The sequence below is a fragment of the Protopterus annectens genome, chromosome 10.part0 (genome assembly GCF_019279795.1).
Source record: "Protopterus annectens isolate FY-2018-M chromosome 10.part0, PAN1.0, whole genome shotgun sequence".
Taxonomy (NCBI): Eukaryota; Metazoa; Chordata; order Ceratodontiformes; family Protopteridae; genus Protopterus; species Protopterus annectens.
Window position 1 is genome coordinate 1,674,533,942 of NC_056744.1, and position 17,260 is coordinate 1,674,551,201.

Below are 17,260 nucleotides of genomic sequence, written 5' to 3' on the forward strand. Positions count from 1 at the left end.
ATTTTTTTTCCCTCAAGAGGATTTTGTTTTTTCATAAAGGTAACACAATAACTTAATACGTTGGGGGGGATTCAGTAATCCTCCGTGTAAGACTAACTAAGTCTTACTCGGAAATGGCAGCCTAAGAGTATGACATCAGCATACCATGCATATTCATGAGGGCGCGCTGACTCAACTCCAAGGCTAACACGGAGCATGTAGGAGTGCAGGGGGTGTGTCAGACTGCCGAGCAGTCCAAATATCCACGCCCCTGCAAGTGCCTAAATCTGCAAATGTCAGCAGATATAAGCGAGTCTGCTCAAATGTGTATACCCCCAACACTATACTCCCCCACATTCAAAACCCCTGTACAAATGAAATAAAATGTAAAACTATTTTTTTTATTATTCCCGATATAGCTGCCCGTAGGGTGTGCCCATTGCTTAGCTACAGTTAGCAGTTTAGACATCAAAGAGGATAATAAACCACTTATATGCAAATTAAGCCAAATAGCCATAGTGTAGTGGTAGAGCCTTCGCACAAAGAAAAAGCATTCCCGGTTCAAGTCCCACCACTCCCCTTTCCATTTTCTGTAGGAAATCTGTGCATAAAAATAATTCCTGACATTTACCTTTTAAATTTTATTAAAATGCATTGAAATGGCCTATGTAGTAGTGAACAATATTTTAAATATATATAAGAAGGTGAAACGCTCATGCATACTAATGAATGCATAAGTAACCTATCTTAAGCTATGTGAAGAACTGCTAAGCAACGTTTACCAGTATTAAGCACATTTAAGAATAACAGCCCATAGCTAAGCACTGGTTTAAGTAGTGCAATGGCTTTGCACGTAGCTGCGCATCACGCCAACTAGCGCAAATAAAACATGTTTGCACGAAGCTGCACACCGAGCTAACTCGCACAACATCGGGCAACGTTGTGCAATGTAGAGCAACATAGAGCAACGGTGGGCAAAGTTGAGCAAAGTTGGCTAAACACAGCCACACCTCCTAGTCGGTCAGGCCAGTAGTAAAATAAAAAGCAATGATAGGCCTCGAACCCAGGATACTGTGCACCATAATTACAGTACTGAGCCACAATGCCATGACAGCTTTTGCTGTTTATGCAGTGTCAACATACATATTCATATTAATAAAAGTTTACTCAGTGCTAAGCAGGTGTGCACTCAGCTGAGATTTTTCAAAACTGGCCAATCACAAATAAGTGCAGGAAATGAGGCATATTTAAGCTCCATAGGTGGGAATAATCGCCTTAACTGGTTGTAGCTCCCATCTGCAGTCAGAATGGCCAGTGCTGGAGAAGGCTCTCATTTTCGAGTGCAACGGTGGGGCATTGAGGAGTCAAAACTGATGGTTTTGCTCCTCATCCATCATCATGATGCAAGACTCCTGCAGGGCCAGTTCCAAGGCACTGAGTACAAAGCAGAAGCCTGGATCCATCTAGCACATGATCTCACCAGTGCCACAGGTGTCCCTCGGACTGGTGATCAGGTCAGACACCACCATGCAGACCTGAAGAGATGGAAGCAGGACCAACTGAACCAATGGATAGAGGAGGCCCGTGGAAATGAAAATGCCCCACTACTGAGTAGGCAGTCATGGAATGGAGTATGTAAGAATTGCTATTGTAGTCTATATAATGGACAGGTATGTCTCAATATCCCTTCATTTACTTCACAGCTGCAGGTGTCCGTGCTGCGAATCAGCAAGCCTATGCAGATAGGCTGCTAAGGCTGTGCCACCAGGCAGGTTAGTAATTATTCTGCATGTATTGTTATATAAAATAAGTGAGAGAGCCTGAATAAAGTGTTGTAGCCCAATAATAACGGCATAATAAGTCCTGAATCATTTCTCTGCATGTACTGTTATATAAAATAAGTGACAGAGCCTGAAAATGAGTGTTGTAACCAATTAATAAAGGTATAATACATCTTGAATAAGTCCTCTACATGCACTGTAATATCGAATAAATGAGAGAGCCTCTAGAAAAGTGTGTAATGTAATTAATAAAGGTATAATTCCTGGAGTGTGTCTGTGTCACTTACTACGAAATGATGTTGCACTCTTGCATTATATAAATAGTACTGTTGTATTAAGCGCTGTCAACCCACACTTGGCCATGCCCATATAAAGTGGATGAAGGGAGTGCCAGTAGCTGTGAAGCATATATACAGTCCTCAACCGTTGGTTAATGGCTGGCATGCATAGGTAAATCTGGCACATGGGTTGCTTGTTAATGTGTTCCCCAGAAATGTCAGTGTGCTGCTAGAAATGTAGGGGGCTGTAGAAATATAACTGTTAATGTCACCTGAACACATCCAGATATGTAGATATATAAATATAAATAAAATATATAAATACATAGCAGTAACATCTGCATCCTGGACAGTTTGTATGTCAGATACAGGTCAGGTATATAAGGAACTAGCCAAACCCATTACATAACTTAATGCACATTGCCTAGTGTAATAATACATGTAGGGGATATACACCTGCAGTCAATAGGAATGTAGTGTAAACTATAAGTACATATAAGATGTTAATGGAGGTATCTTTTTACACCCCACTGTATGTGCATACACAATGCAATTCCACACCTCAATGGGTATATCTAATCTCAAAACATTTGTTGGGACATATGTCCTATTGTTTTATAAATATCTGCATTTACTTTGATGCATGTGCCCTGTTCAAACACCACAATCTTGGTGGCCTGTTGCGACCAATCAATCCTGCATGCTGTTGGAATGTCCACTGTTGTTCTATATATGCATGTGTTATGCTTGCTGTTCCACTGTTGGAACTCTGGTGTGCTGGATTAATGGGAATATTACTACATGCTGTTACAACTAATTTGGAATGCTGTTGGCTGTTACCAACCCATATTGTCATTAAATCCTACTAAACATAGAATGTATGGGAAGGCCAGTCCCAGTTGACCCACCTTTCCCACCTCAGTTGGCGATGGCACCTGGCACCAGCAGGTCCGGTGCCCAGCCTGGGACCTCCTCCTCTGCTAGCTCTGTGCCACCTTCAGGTGGAAGCACTGCAGGGGATGAGGCTTGTCCCCCCCATGCAAGCATGGCCGGAGGAGGGCCACCTATCACCTTCCAAACGGTCCGGGCTGTGGTGCGAAGGGAGATCCAGTGTTCAGTTGCTGATCCTCTACACCAGCTCGAGGTGAGAGTGGCGCGACTCATGGGTGAGCTTGCCCCTCCTACTTAGCCCACAACACAGCCACCCTTTGGGCTGTGAAGGTCCAGTAGTGACTGCCCATGGGTGGGGATCTCATTTCCACTGTTGACATCTGTGGGCTCATGGGTTTGCGATTTCCAAACATCCTTCCCCGTCAATGGTGTTCACCCACCACATGTGTCATATTCCGCCCCTGTATGCATCTTGTTTGTCTTGTCTGTGTACCTCCCCAACCCACCTCCCCAAATATACCTACTTTCCCTACCCCACATTCCACTCTCACCTGAAAAAAAAATGGGCAATCTGCTCCCACAAAAAAATTATGCCCCATGCATAGCTGCCCATTTTGCACACATGTCCACTGGACACATAAACTGAAATTTAATTGGCAGTACAACATACTTTGCTGTCCTCACCACTCTCTCAGGGGTTGAAGGTTTCAAAAGTCCCTCCAAATTCCTAGTATATGCACAGCTGTTGCTGTTAAAGAAATGGGCAGCTATGGACCTTCCCTACACCCGTCCTGCACATCCCTAGCTGTTTTCCTTACTGTCGTACCCTCTTTGTGCCCCTTTTTCACCACTTTCCTATCACCCCATTTTCTTTTCTTTCAAAGAAATTAGCGTGGTGGTTAGCAGGAGTAAGCACTTTTAAGCAGTCGTTAGTGGGTTTGCGCGACTGTGCGCATATGTGCGCTTAGCTAAGTATTGCTAAGCATCGTGCAAACCCACGCAAACCAGCTTACAAGTGCTTAAAAGTGCCTTAGTCAACCTGCATGTGAGGGCCCTTGTTCTGCTCATCAGCAAAATAAAACACCACTGTCAGTCTTGAACCCCGGACACACAAAACTGCACGAAATACCACTAAACCACAGTAGACATATAACAGGTTGTTGCTGAAATATATATATATCATGCATCAGAATGAGTGAATGTAAAGGAAAGATAGGAATGCCATAACACAAAACCTGTTCTGTGGAACTTTACCAGCAGTTGTTGTAGAATTGCATTACATGACAGAACCAGCCATTCTAGCAGTAAATAATGTTACAGCAGTACTTTACAACCCCCACACAGTATCAGAGCAGGACAATCTCCACCCAAACGTACAAAATACCTGTGTGTTCAGGGTCCAGCAAGGATGTAGGTAGGCATACTCAGTACTGGAATTGTCCAGTTTTCAAAAGCATCCTGTGATAATGTCAACAAAATAAAAAGCACAAACTGTGCAGAAGTGAGTACATTAATATCCACAGTATAGCAGTTCACAAACAGTTCATGTGCCAGATGAAAACATCTCAATAACTACATATGTATGGCAGCTAATTGTATAAGTAGAAAAGAAACTACATACTCCCATGTATCTTGTGTTAGCGTTCGTAGGGGTGAGTCCAATTCTACACTGTCAACTGTGTACTGGAAGTGGCAACATTCAGGTTTGAGTACAACATTAAAATCACTGGCTACACCCCTAGCAACAGTTAGAAGAAATATACCAACATTCTGACTTACACAACAGTGTCCACTGCAAACAAGCATGGGCCCCACTTTGGAAATCTGAAAGGGCTACGCCTACCTGACTTAGCAATTTAAAGCACTGGGTTGCTATGACAGTGGGTACTGCAAGTACCACACAGCAGGCTGCATGCAATTGCCAAATGGTGGCCACCAATTGGTACAGAGGCCATCACATGCACATGTGCAGATACCTATAAAAGCAGTCTGCATTTCATTGCAGGTACGGAGGGAGAGAGAGAGAGAGAGAGAGAGAGAGACGCAGAGGCAGACAACAGCTGCAGCAGAAATAAAGAAAAAAGATCCAAAGAAAATATATTGAAAGAAAAAGTAATATATTGAAAAAAAGATAACAAAAATAATATATTGAAAACAAAATAATATACTGAAAATAAAAAAATATATACTGAAAAAAAATATATTGAAAAAATATATTGAAAAAATATATTGAAAAAATATATTTAAAAAAATATATTGAAATAAAAAAATATATTGAAAAAAAATATATATATACTGAAATAAAAAAGATATTGAAAAAATATATTGAAAAGTAAATAATATATTGAAAAGAAAAAGTATATTAAAAAACAAATATACCTTGAAAAATTAATTCAAAATATACAACAACAAATACGAACACATACAAAGGAAAGGTATGTAACAGCTATGTATTTACTGGAACATAGTAGATGTTTATGAAGAGTACTCTACATAGTTTGAATCATCCATATGTGGCAGCAGTACGTGTCAATGCACAGATGCCCTGTATAACTACTGGCATGGAGAAATGAGTGTGTAGCTGTGTGCAGTGGGATGTGACTGTAACATATGTAGTTCAGCATTAAATGTCAAACATCTGATCCATGTTATCTGTGTTCTGTACAGTAGTGTGTACAATGTCTGTTTGGGGGAGTAGCCCATACGGTTATGTAAGCATGGATGTGACAGAGTAACAAATGCATGATAGCCATATTAACATGTAGCTTAGTATTGGCAACAGCTGTACCAGGCTAGTATGCTAACCTAGCATTTGCAGCTATATATATATATATACACCCTTTAATATTACTGTGTGCTCACATGTGACACCTGTTCATGTTGCAGCAAGGCCCAACAGGTCAGCTGTGAGGTACACAAACTTACAACAGTGTGTACCTTGTGTGTGTATGGCACACACATACGGAGAGATCTGTCTGTGTCAGATATATTAGCATCTATACATGTGCATAGAGCAAGGGACATACTGCAACTGTTTGTGAAGGGTGGACATATATATGTTGTTGAAGGTCATGTGCATATTTCTATGTAGGTTGTAGTGTGTGGCAAACAAGACAGCATACAGTGCTGGTATATGACATGTGGTGGTTAAATGTTGTGGGTATGATTCGTCAGGTCTGCAGTGTTGCAGCCAGTGAGGCCTGCTAAAGCTTCATGGGCTGAAAACACCTTAAATGCATTCCGCAAAACACTGTGCAATATTATGACATAACTGCATACCTCACAACATTTGCATAATTGATATCCCCACCATGAAAGGTGGACTATATATGTGTCTATATGTATCTCTATATGTACACCAATGGATGTTTATATGTATGTGTGTGTGTGTGTGTGTGTGTGTGTGTGTGTGTATATATATATATATATATATATATATATATATATATATATATATATATATATATATATATATATATATTTATATTCTACAATATATATATATATATATATATATATATATATATATATATATATATATATAGAGAGAGAGAGAGGGTCATATTTACTGCAACAGATGCCTGGTGACAATGCCATGGACTCACGCTCAATGTTGACACTGCATTGTCATCCCTTCTTTCCAAAACTCTGTACCCATTAACTACCACATAGGTGGTAGTCTACTTAACACCGAAGGTGTGATAAGAGACCATGGGACACAGGTGGACAGTAGTCTCTCATCTGATGATCACAGTGCCATACTAGTCATGTCATCTGTCTACGTGGCACACGTCATCACAAAAGGTGCGTCATCCAGGGAAATATAGGTCAGTGTTCCCCTCTACTCATCACACATAAAGCCCATTATAGAGTACAATGCCCCATGTGGTCTGCACCTCACAAGACATCTACAGCAACTGGAAATTACACAGATATACCTCACAAAGAGTAATACCAGCCTCAAACAGATGCCCTATGCAGACCATCTCACAAACCCACAACTAGACTGTGTCGCATACCGCCTACCCAGAGGTGACCTCTGCCTAACATACTAAGCTATGTCAAACCCAGAGCTGTTGGACATGCTCCACATAAACAGATCACAATCTCTATGAGCTACACACTCTAGGGACCCAAACCTTTTGACCACAATAAACAGCACATGCTGGAGGGATAGATTCCTATCTCAGAGACATCCCATACTCTGGAACAAACCGACTATCTATAGCAAACAAAGCTCCTAATTAGCAGTTGTCATAAATAATCTTGAAGATTGTATGGGAGATAGTGAATACACCCAGGCAATCACCTCTGTGTCTCTGCTTGACAGGACCATGTGAAATGTAATTACCTGTGTGTCAAAGGCCAGGGTAGCGTATGACTAGACTTCTATAGGCACTAGGGCCAATATCCTCTTACCTACCTATGAAGTGATACACACCCACATGTACTTGTTGCAATAATTGCTATGTGAGGTTGACTGAGTGTGATGGTGAATGTGTTGGTGAATGTGTCAGAGTTTGGTATATGTGTGATAGCTTAGTGGGAAACTGTTTCTGTCATGGTATTATGTGTCTTAGCTGTGATCCCAGCAAAAGATGTGTATGCAATTGCTAGGCAGAAAAAGCAGTATGCCATATGGTCTGACGTAGTCCCTTGTTCTCGACCTTGGTGTCCCATTGTAGGCTAAAGCAGTGCATGTATGCTTACTGAGTGTTACTGCTGGTGAATCCAACTCCTGTATGAAATGTAGCACTACCTGAAGCTGTATGCCTAAACAGCACAGTATGGTGTATGTCCACATTTATTGGAACCACTGTTTTGTGTGTTCCCTGTAGTCCTCACAGATTACATACCTCAGGCATAAGGTCTTGTAACTATTGACACACAGTACTGTAAGGTACACAGGTAAAGGTCACCTGGATTGCCATACCTTTGTGTCTGGTATGTATGTCGGATGTGTGTGTGGGTATGCCTGTACCATGGCCTCAGTCATATGTGTGTTATAGGATATAACTGCATATCTAGCAACATGTATAGTCTAGTACAGCAGTATGCCACCTATATTAAGAAATGTGCACATATATTAGGCAGGGGGCTGCCATCAACGACTAGTGTGATATACTGGTAATACTGTCACTGGACAATCATTGCAATGGATTACATATTTCATGATGCATTAGCATGATATATACCTCCTGTGGCTAGGTGGTGCATTGTGTCGCATACAGTGTGCCATGTACTGTTGTATAGTCTTACATACTGTTTTAACTTTCTTGCTGTGCAAAACATGGTTTGATATATAGAGTGCGCCAGGCACTGTCAGGCAGTTGTGGGTTGAGAACTGATATGTGGTATTGAAAGTGTGTATCGTCTGACAGCCAATAGGTTGCTATATATGGCAGTTAATTGATATCTGTACTTTAGAATGTTAAGTGTGCCACATGACTTGCTCACACATATTGTTTTATTGTCTTCCAGGGTCATGAGCCACCATCATAATCCCGCCTATATCATGGCAAAGGAAGAACAGATCACAGCGAGCCTGGTGCAGCACCATGCCCTGCTGTTCTCCAGAACCAGTCAGGACCATCATGAGTGGACTGCGCTGTGGCAAGATCTTGTCCTTAGGGTAAATGACATAGGCATGTATAACTGGACATATGAGCAGGTATGCCATCACTGCAGTGATTTATTTAGACATGTCCGTGTGTCTGATATCCGCACACAACAGCTTGCCACAGGTGGGGGGGTAGCCATCCATCCCCCCTCACCAGAGTGGAGGAGCTGCTCCTGAGCAAAGTGGCTCCTGGCCAGTAACAACCACAACAAGTAACATGTATCATCATGGAGGCCGGAGCCACCCAGCAAGTTGACATGGCACGTGCAGGCAACATGGCATAGCTGTAGACTACTGTTACCTCTATTGGATGAGCATGCTTATGTGAGATGTGTACTGTGTAGTTAGATGATGTGGTGCCTAGTGTTGTGCAATACTAGTAATTAGGAATATAACCTATAGGCCTGTGACTGTCAACCATTGTACTACTGTAAGATTGCAAACACACAGTAGCAATGCCACAGTTGTTACCACTGACAAAGTGTCTCATATCCTTGTAGGTCCCTCTGGTGTGACAGCAAGGCAGCAGATCCATGCTGGTGAGTGTGTTCTACCTTTAATATTGCTAATTAAATGTGCATGTTATAGGTGAGGTGTAGGCCATGTACACATAACACACCTATGCATAATGCATGATGTGCATGTTTGCTGGGAGACTATGCACATCCCAGTAACATGGGTAGCTGCCTAAAATACATACAATACACAGAGCATCCCACACAATTGTGGCAACACTGTAGTGGACATTGGATAGGCAGAGTCGATACACATGCACACAACATACACAACTTTGTCATACGCAGTACACGTTAACATGCTACAGATGTCATATTCAGACACCCGCTGTAAGGTCACACTACACTATCTCAAACATCTTCCACACAGCACACATAATATACCTGAGGGGTAGATGCCTCACATTTGTCTGTGTGACACTCTTCAACACATAACACATTCATGTTAAGCAATGCCCCCTACTGTGCACCTTACAAACCCATGTAACAACTGGCTTTGAAATGGTGAATGTAGCCATGGTACTGCAGTTCCAGTACAGCATGGTATGTGCCAGTCTGGCACACATTGGTAGCCTTGAGTGACCACATGATGCTGCATGATGATAGCTCATGGTAGTACACCCCATCCAGTTACAGTGACCACAGTACTACACATAGCATTACATGCTATGCACCTCAATGTTGTGTGTGCAAACATAGGCACCTATACACAATATGCATAGCAATCACCATTTGTACAAAGTGACACATATATGTCTTGTAATGCTATTGAGTGTATAGGTCACATGGCACACACTGTGTCTGTGTGATGTTTAATTTTGCAGTTGTGTTGTAGCATGCCATGCCATGTCTGGCACTGGCATGTCCACAATATGTCCTACACTCACCATAACCACTGTACAATGGCTATGATGAGCAATGGTATTCCATCAGGTATAAATGCACCACTCCTCCTGTGTGTATACATAGCATGCATGTGCTAAACCTTTGTCCACAATTATCTGCTAAAGACACAGACGCTCTAATCAGAAATGGATATCTATGTGACACACAGATACACATCCAGCCATGGTATGTATACCTGTGAGAGATGGTGCACAAGACATTGCAGAGCTTTTAATACTTGCACAGCAATGTCGTGTCCATGTACACAGTGCGTTCCAAGGTGAGGCCAATCACTGAACAACAACACACATGCATCAAAGACATGTATAGTGTTATTGGCAAGGGCTGTCAACACCCACACTGCATGCTGTTGGGAAACACACGTCCTGCATGCTGACACATGTGATATAACTGTTTGCCTTGTGATACTGTACCCGACCATCACCAGCTATTGAGTATGTTATGGATTGCTGGTGGTGTGTGTGTGTGTGTGTGTGTGTGTGTGTGTGTGTGTGTGTGTGTGTGTGTCTGTCTGTTTTAATGAGGAGTGCATTTGTGTGCATGTGTGCATGTTTGCATGCGTGCATGTGTTCATGTGTGCATGTGTTCATGTATGCATGTGTTCATGTGTGCATGTGTTCATGTGTGCATATGTGCATGTGTGCATGTGTGCCATCATGTACAGGTCATAAAGTGTGTTTCCTGTCTTCCCCTCACAGGTCCTGACTTTGGGCTGGTGCACTGCAGCAGGGAAACTGATGTCACTGAGCAAAATAATGATACTGATGATAGGTGTGTTGAGGCACAGGCATGTTTGCCAGGGTCTGTCGTTGGGCCACCAATCAACAGTACACAAGTGTCCAACCCATCGATGCACACAGTCATGCTGCCAATAAATCCATCACCAATGCCCTTAGCTGAGGGACAGCGTACAGTCGGCATTGGCCAGGACAGTGTGGTATCCATGGCACATGCATCCAAACACAGCAGCCATACCCAGATGTCTGGAAGGGTACCACATAGGCAGATGTCCAGGGGCTCTTGGAGCACTTCTGCTCATCATGCCACTGGCAGAAGTGCCACAGGTCTTACAACCTCATGCATGTTCCAGGCTGTCATGGAGGCACAGGCCCATATGGAATGGTACACCAGACAGGGACTAAGGGCACAGAGGGCACATAACACTGCCATCATTGACAGTATCCGTGACCTAGCAGGTGCCATCCATAATTACACCGAGGTCACTGATAGACGTTGGGGAGAGATGTCCTCTGCAATGTCATGTCCATGTGTCAGGACAGTGCGGGACGGATGAGTCGTCGACGTGGACATATGCCAGCAACATCATCAGCTGGCAGTCACTGTGGAAATCCATCAAGTCACAGCCGCTCCCGTAGTGCCAGTACCAGCCCCAGTAATGTTGGGGGTGGGCTGTCAATAGAACATCCTAGAAGACCATATGCACATGGCTCTGGACAGTCCCAGTAGGGACCTGGGTCCAGTGTACATCCATCTACCTCTGGGGATAGTACCCAATCTGGCTTAGTACCTGATAGTGTCAGTAGCACCCCTGCCAGGCACAGGTACCATATCTGTGACCAGAGACGGTGATCTGTAAAGCCTGGCAGGTACAGTCTGTGGCTTTCCACAAATACCCGTATATGGTGGCCACATGGTGGAACTGTGTGCATACAGACACACACACACACATAAACCAGATACCTAGGGCTAACACATACCCGCACACATTACATCAACATTGGCCCATAGCAGTGCTCTTGCCCCTCACACACACACACACACACACACACACACACACACACACACACACACACACACACACACACACACACACACACACACACACACACACACACACACACACACACACACACATACATGTTGATTGGATGGCTCACTGTAGCCCTCTGGCAAACTAACAACACACCCTGTGCATATGTTAAAACCTGTGTCACCTCCTGTCATCTGTAACATCGATGCAGGAACAGGCTATCATGGTGCTGATGCACAGAGTGACTTTATAGCAGTATAGCAATGTTAGCATGTTGTCAGCAGTAGAGTGTAATGATATGCTTGAAGGTGTAGCTGAGCAGGCATGATGCATTAAAGCTATGATTGTCAATGTAGTATTGTTTACACCAGGGTTAGTTCCAATAGTGTATTGTCCACCCACGTGCCACTTGGCTGATGTGTGTAGTATTGGCAGCATGTGTTAGAGAGTGGACAGTATGTGTGGGATGTGTGTAGCACAGATTTGCAGGTGTACATTTGTGAACATGGTGGAGGTGCACTGCTGCATGTACATGCATAGTGGACACATGGGCAGGGTGACATGCCCTGTATTACACAGTGTTAACACTCCATAGTTCCTATTGGTGGCCAGTATGCATTGTACTACACACATTTCAGAACCTGACTACACATGTGTGTATGACATGGTTTGACACTGTGCTGTGTGTGATACTGTTACTATCTGTCATTGTTTTGCATTCTGGTAGTATACATAACTTCAACAGCCTGACCATAACCAATCATTAGATGATGTTTTGACAACTGACACACAGATGTAGGACACACAGCAACATTTGGATCCTTCAGGTACTATACTATGGCAGTAACCAGTGGTATTCACCTGCACCCATTACGGAGACCACTCCTGTTTGACATATAGCTCTCTTAGATACAAGCAATCACAGTAGGGATATGTCCGTCCATGTCTGGTAATGCATACTGTGGCCTATAATGCATTCTCCAGATGACACACACATCCTCCACAAGGGTATCATACAGACAGATACCTGTTGTCAAACCCATGCTGTAAAGCTATAAGCCAAACTAAGCATAGTCATCCACCTTTACGGAACATATCATCCCCACAATACCACATAGGTAGTAGCCACCAACATGATGAACACGTACCGATGTGTACATGCAACCAAGTGTTACGTCATCTCTCCTTTGATATTCACATTTCGAAAGGTATTTTGAAATCGCTCGGTGGATCACATAAGCAATAAGGGGTCTGCATGCATATCCACAAAGGTTGTTGTACACCTGTAATGAATAGTCATCATTGACAGACTTTGCTGCATTTGAACAGGTCTGACATATACCTCAGCCATAAACCCTCACTCACACATTTCAATAGAAACCGCAATGAGTGTGTGTGTGACACGGATGACCTAGGCCAGGGATCACTGCAGTGGCTGGCCTTGTCACAAGCATACAGATGTGACCTAAGGTCTGGGAAGCAGTAGCACAGTCTGGCAAAGATGACAGTTGTGTTCTTGTAGAAAGCAGGGTTCCCACACATGCAATAATTGAGGTAACCTGTACGTATAAGTATTTGCCACGCAGCTAGCTCACATGTGCAATGCATACTGATATGTCATACAGTAGTAAAAGAAAAACCCACAACACATTGACCAACGGTTTCACACATACACTCACCAAGTGCAGGATTCAAACCCCTACCTCACTACTTCATGATACTAAAGGAGTACCCATTAACACAACGCACTATACACATGACTGGGAGTTTTTTTTTCCACAGGTATATTTGTAGGATGGTGACATCATCAGACTTGACAAAGATTAGTTTGCCACTTTTTTGGTGTTTTGCTACTCTCCTAAAAGGTTGCTTCTTCCCAAGGAAAACACACACACACACAGTTGTCAAGTACAGGATTCAAACCCCTACCTATTTACTTCATGATACTTGAGAAGTACGCATTAACACGACACACTATACACATTACTGGGAGTTCTTTTTTCCACAGGTATATTTGTAGGATGGTGACATCATCAGACTTGACAAAGATTAGTTTACCACTTTTAAGGTGTTTTACTACTCTCCATAATGTTTGCTCCTTCCCAAGGAGACCACACACAAACACGCACACTTGTCAAGTGCAGGATTTAAACCCCTATCTTATTACTTTATGATACTACAGACATACGCATTTACACACTGCGCTATACACATTACTGTGAGTTTTTTTTTTTCCACAGGTATATTTGCAGGATAGCGACATCATCAGACTATACAAAGTGGGTTACATTAGGTGACATTAGGTGGGCTACACTGAAGGAATGTCTAAACACTTTGGCCATGTGATCATCAAAGGGGAGTTTACTATCTACCTGTGTCCCCAGGGCCATAATGACTTTCTCCGTACATACTGGATTACCACCTATATGGTAATTTGTGTGCACTTTGTTTTACCCAAAAGGGATGACTATGCATTCTTTGGCATTCAGCTTGAGGGCATTGTTTTGACACCAGGTATCTGTCTCTGTAAGACACTTCTGGAGGATGTCTGTGTCAGCCGTACAGTCAATTATAGACCACAGTTAACATTCATCTGAAAACCTGTTCAGCCATACATCTCCCGTGCTTGCCTGTACCTCTCAGCAGTATCTACTGAACAGGTGGGGTCCCAGGACCAAGACCTGTGGGATGCCATTTGTGACTGGCTTAGAGTTGGACATGGCACCTGCAACTCTGAACATGTGTGTTTGATCTGTGAGCCACTTGGCCACCCATCCTGTGACATAGCTGTTAATGTTCAAGCTGGTATGCTTGTCCAAAATGACAGAGTGGGGAATGGTGTAGAAAGTCCTTTGTGAGGTCCATGTGGGCTGTGTGGACTACTTTCACCTTCATCTATGTCCTTGGTAACTGTTTGAAATAAGTCAACTAGGTTTAGGAGCCAGGCTCTGCCTTTAACAAGGCAAAGTTGTGTACAGTCCAGTGTCTGGAGGTCTTCAATGTCTCAGTTTATGGGTTCCATGACAATTTTCTCAATAGCTCTGTAGACCGGGCTGAGTAGACATATTGGACAATGGTTTCCAGGTTCTGTTATGGCACCCCCTTTGTGGAGCTGGATGACTGTTAGTGTATGCCATTCTTTGGGTACATAGCCTGTGGTACGCTTGTGTCTGGACAGTGAATGTAGGTGGGTGAGGGTGTAGTTCCTTATGGCCCTAGTGTAAGACGCAGCCTGGGACACCATCCAGTCACACTGATGCTGTGTTCTTAGCTTTGGTGAGGGCTGTCTTTACCTGCATGTCCATGATGTCGGGGGCTCTGCATCCTTCTGTGATGGACACAGGTCCTTTTGGGGGTGATGTGGGGAGTTTACACTGAGCTTGTCCCCCTGGATGTGGGCAATGAAAGTAGGTTTGGTGTATTTCTTTCCTTTTTTCAGTAACTGACAGCATATTTGGAAGTTGACACCTACATGTCTGGTATAGCTACCGAAGGCTTTGTGGTTGTTATTCTTACATTCCTTGGCTATTTGTCTTTAGAAACTGTCCTTGGATTATTTTATGAGCGATCATTGTTTCTTCCTGATAATGATCAGTGATGCCTTTCCTTTAGTGAAGTTGGCTCTATCATGTGTTCATTTCCTCCTTCTGTTGTCTAGCTTATGTATGGCCAACAACAACCTGATTGTTGTCCTATTTTTGGAGAAGTGCATCTTGGTTTTATTTGTGATGTCTCATTCCATGCATCTCTGTAGATGCTCATAGGATGCACTTGTAAATGATTCTGCAGATTGTATACCATTATCCTATAGCAAGAGGTCTTTGGAATGTTCCACTTTGGTCTTGAGAAGTGTGCAGTTTACTTTTGCAAATGTCTTCACAGTGGTTTCATTGACTGGGGGGGGCAGGATGTGGATGTCCAGTGTGATTACTTAATGATATGCTATTAACAGCGAGGGTTATCTCTGTTGTGGAACACTGGTATCCCATGTTGGTGATGATCATGTCCAGTATGTTGTCACCTCTAGTGGGCGTGGTGACCAGCTGTTCCTGGGTGTTAGAGTTTTTAAACTCTAGGAAACATTGGGCAAAGGACGTTGTACATGAGTAATCTTAATCAAGAATGGAACATGCACTTTGTTACTCCAGCCACTGGTTGGTGCTGTAATATTGCTTCCAGGTAATCAGAGACTAGTATAAATGCAGGCTGCTTCATTTCATTCTAAAAAACTTTATTGTATTCATTGATAAAGGCTGAATAGCCGAAACCGGTCTGGATTTGAAGGAATTATAAATAAATAATCATTATTTCTTCATTACTGCGTGTTCACTATAGTTTTTTGCTGGTCTTTGGTGGTTTACATTGTTGGCTTGACCCTGCATGCCATCCTTGCGAAGCGTATGGTTGTTTGCTGTAGTTGTAATCTCCTCATATAATGGTGTTTGGTAGGACCTTTATATTTTCCACTGTTCTCTGGAATACTGAGTGAAGTTCCTGAGACAAGGTATGTGATATGTAGCAGGCTACAATCTGATGGGCAGCTTTGCCCAATGTTAGTTGCACTTGCATGGTCTACAAGGCCTCATGCTATGCCACTAACCTGAAGGTGTGGGTATCCATAAGGTAAATGGGTACACCCCTTCCTTTTGTATTTCACTTATGGTTTTGGGTTCGAAGGTCAGAGGGATTGTGAGTGTTTTACGTGGAGCATATCCAACAACTCTGTATTTGACATAACTTTGTATGTTAGGCAGTGAACACCTCTGAGTAGGCGATATGCAAGGGAGTATGGATGGAGCATTTTGAGATGGTCTGTGTATGGCATGTATTTCAGGCCACTAATGCTCTTTGTGAGGTATTGCTGCTGGCTTTCCAGTTGTTGTAGTTGTCTTGTGAGGTACATAGCAATAGTGGCATTGTACTCTATTATAGTTCTAGTGAGTGATGAGTAGAGGTGAACAATGTCCTCTTCTATTCTGCATGAGACACATTTTGTGATGAGGTGTGCCACATAGGAGGGTTTCCTGACTACTGTGGGAATGTGATTATCACAGTTGTATCCACTGTCCAGCTGTGACCCAAGGTCTCTTGTCACACTTTCAGTGTGAAGTATACTACCACCTATGTTGTAGTTCTTGGCTACAGAGTTGTTAACAAAGGGGATGACAATGCACCTTTTGGCATTGAGCTAGAGCCCATGGCTTTGACAACAACCATCTGTCTCAGTGAGGCCCTTTTGTAGGATGTCCACATCTTTAGTGTTTACAAGTATGGCTCCTAATTTGCAGTCCTCTGGAAACTTCAGCAGCCACAGACCTTCCATGTCAATGTTTACTTCAGGGAAGTAGATACTACACAGCCTGGGAAGTTATCTGATCCCATGGCTGCTGTGATACTGGCTTTGGAGAGTGTTTTTTACCTGTGCAGCCATGATGACAGCAACTTTGCAGTCTTACATTATAGAGATGTGCTCTTTCATGGGTGAGAGGGGGGTAAAGTTAACACTGATACTCTCTGCC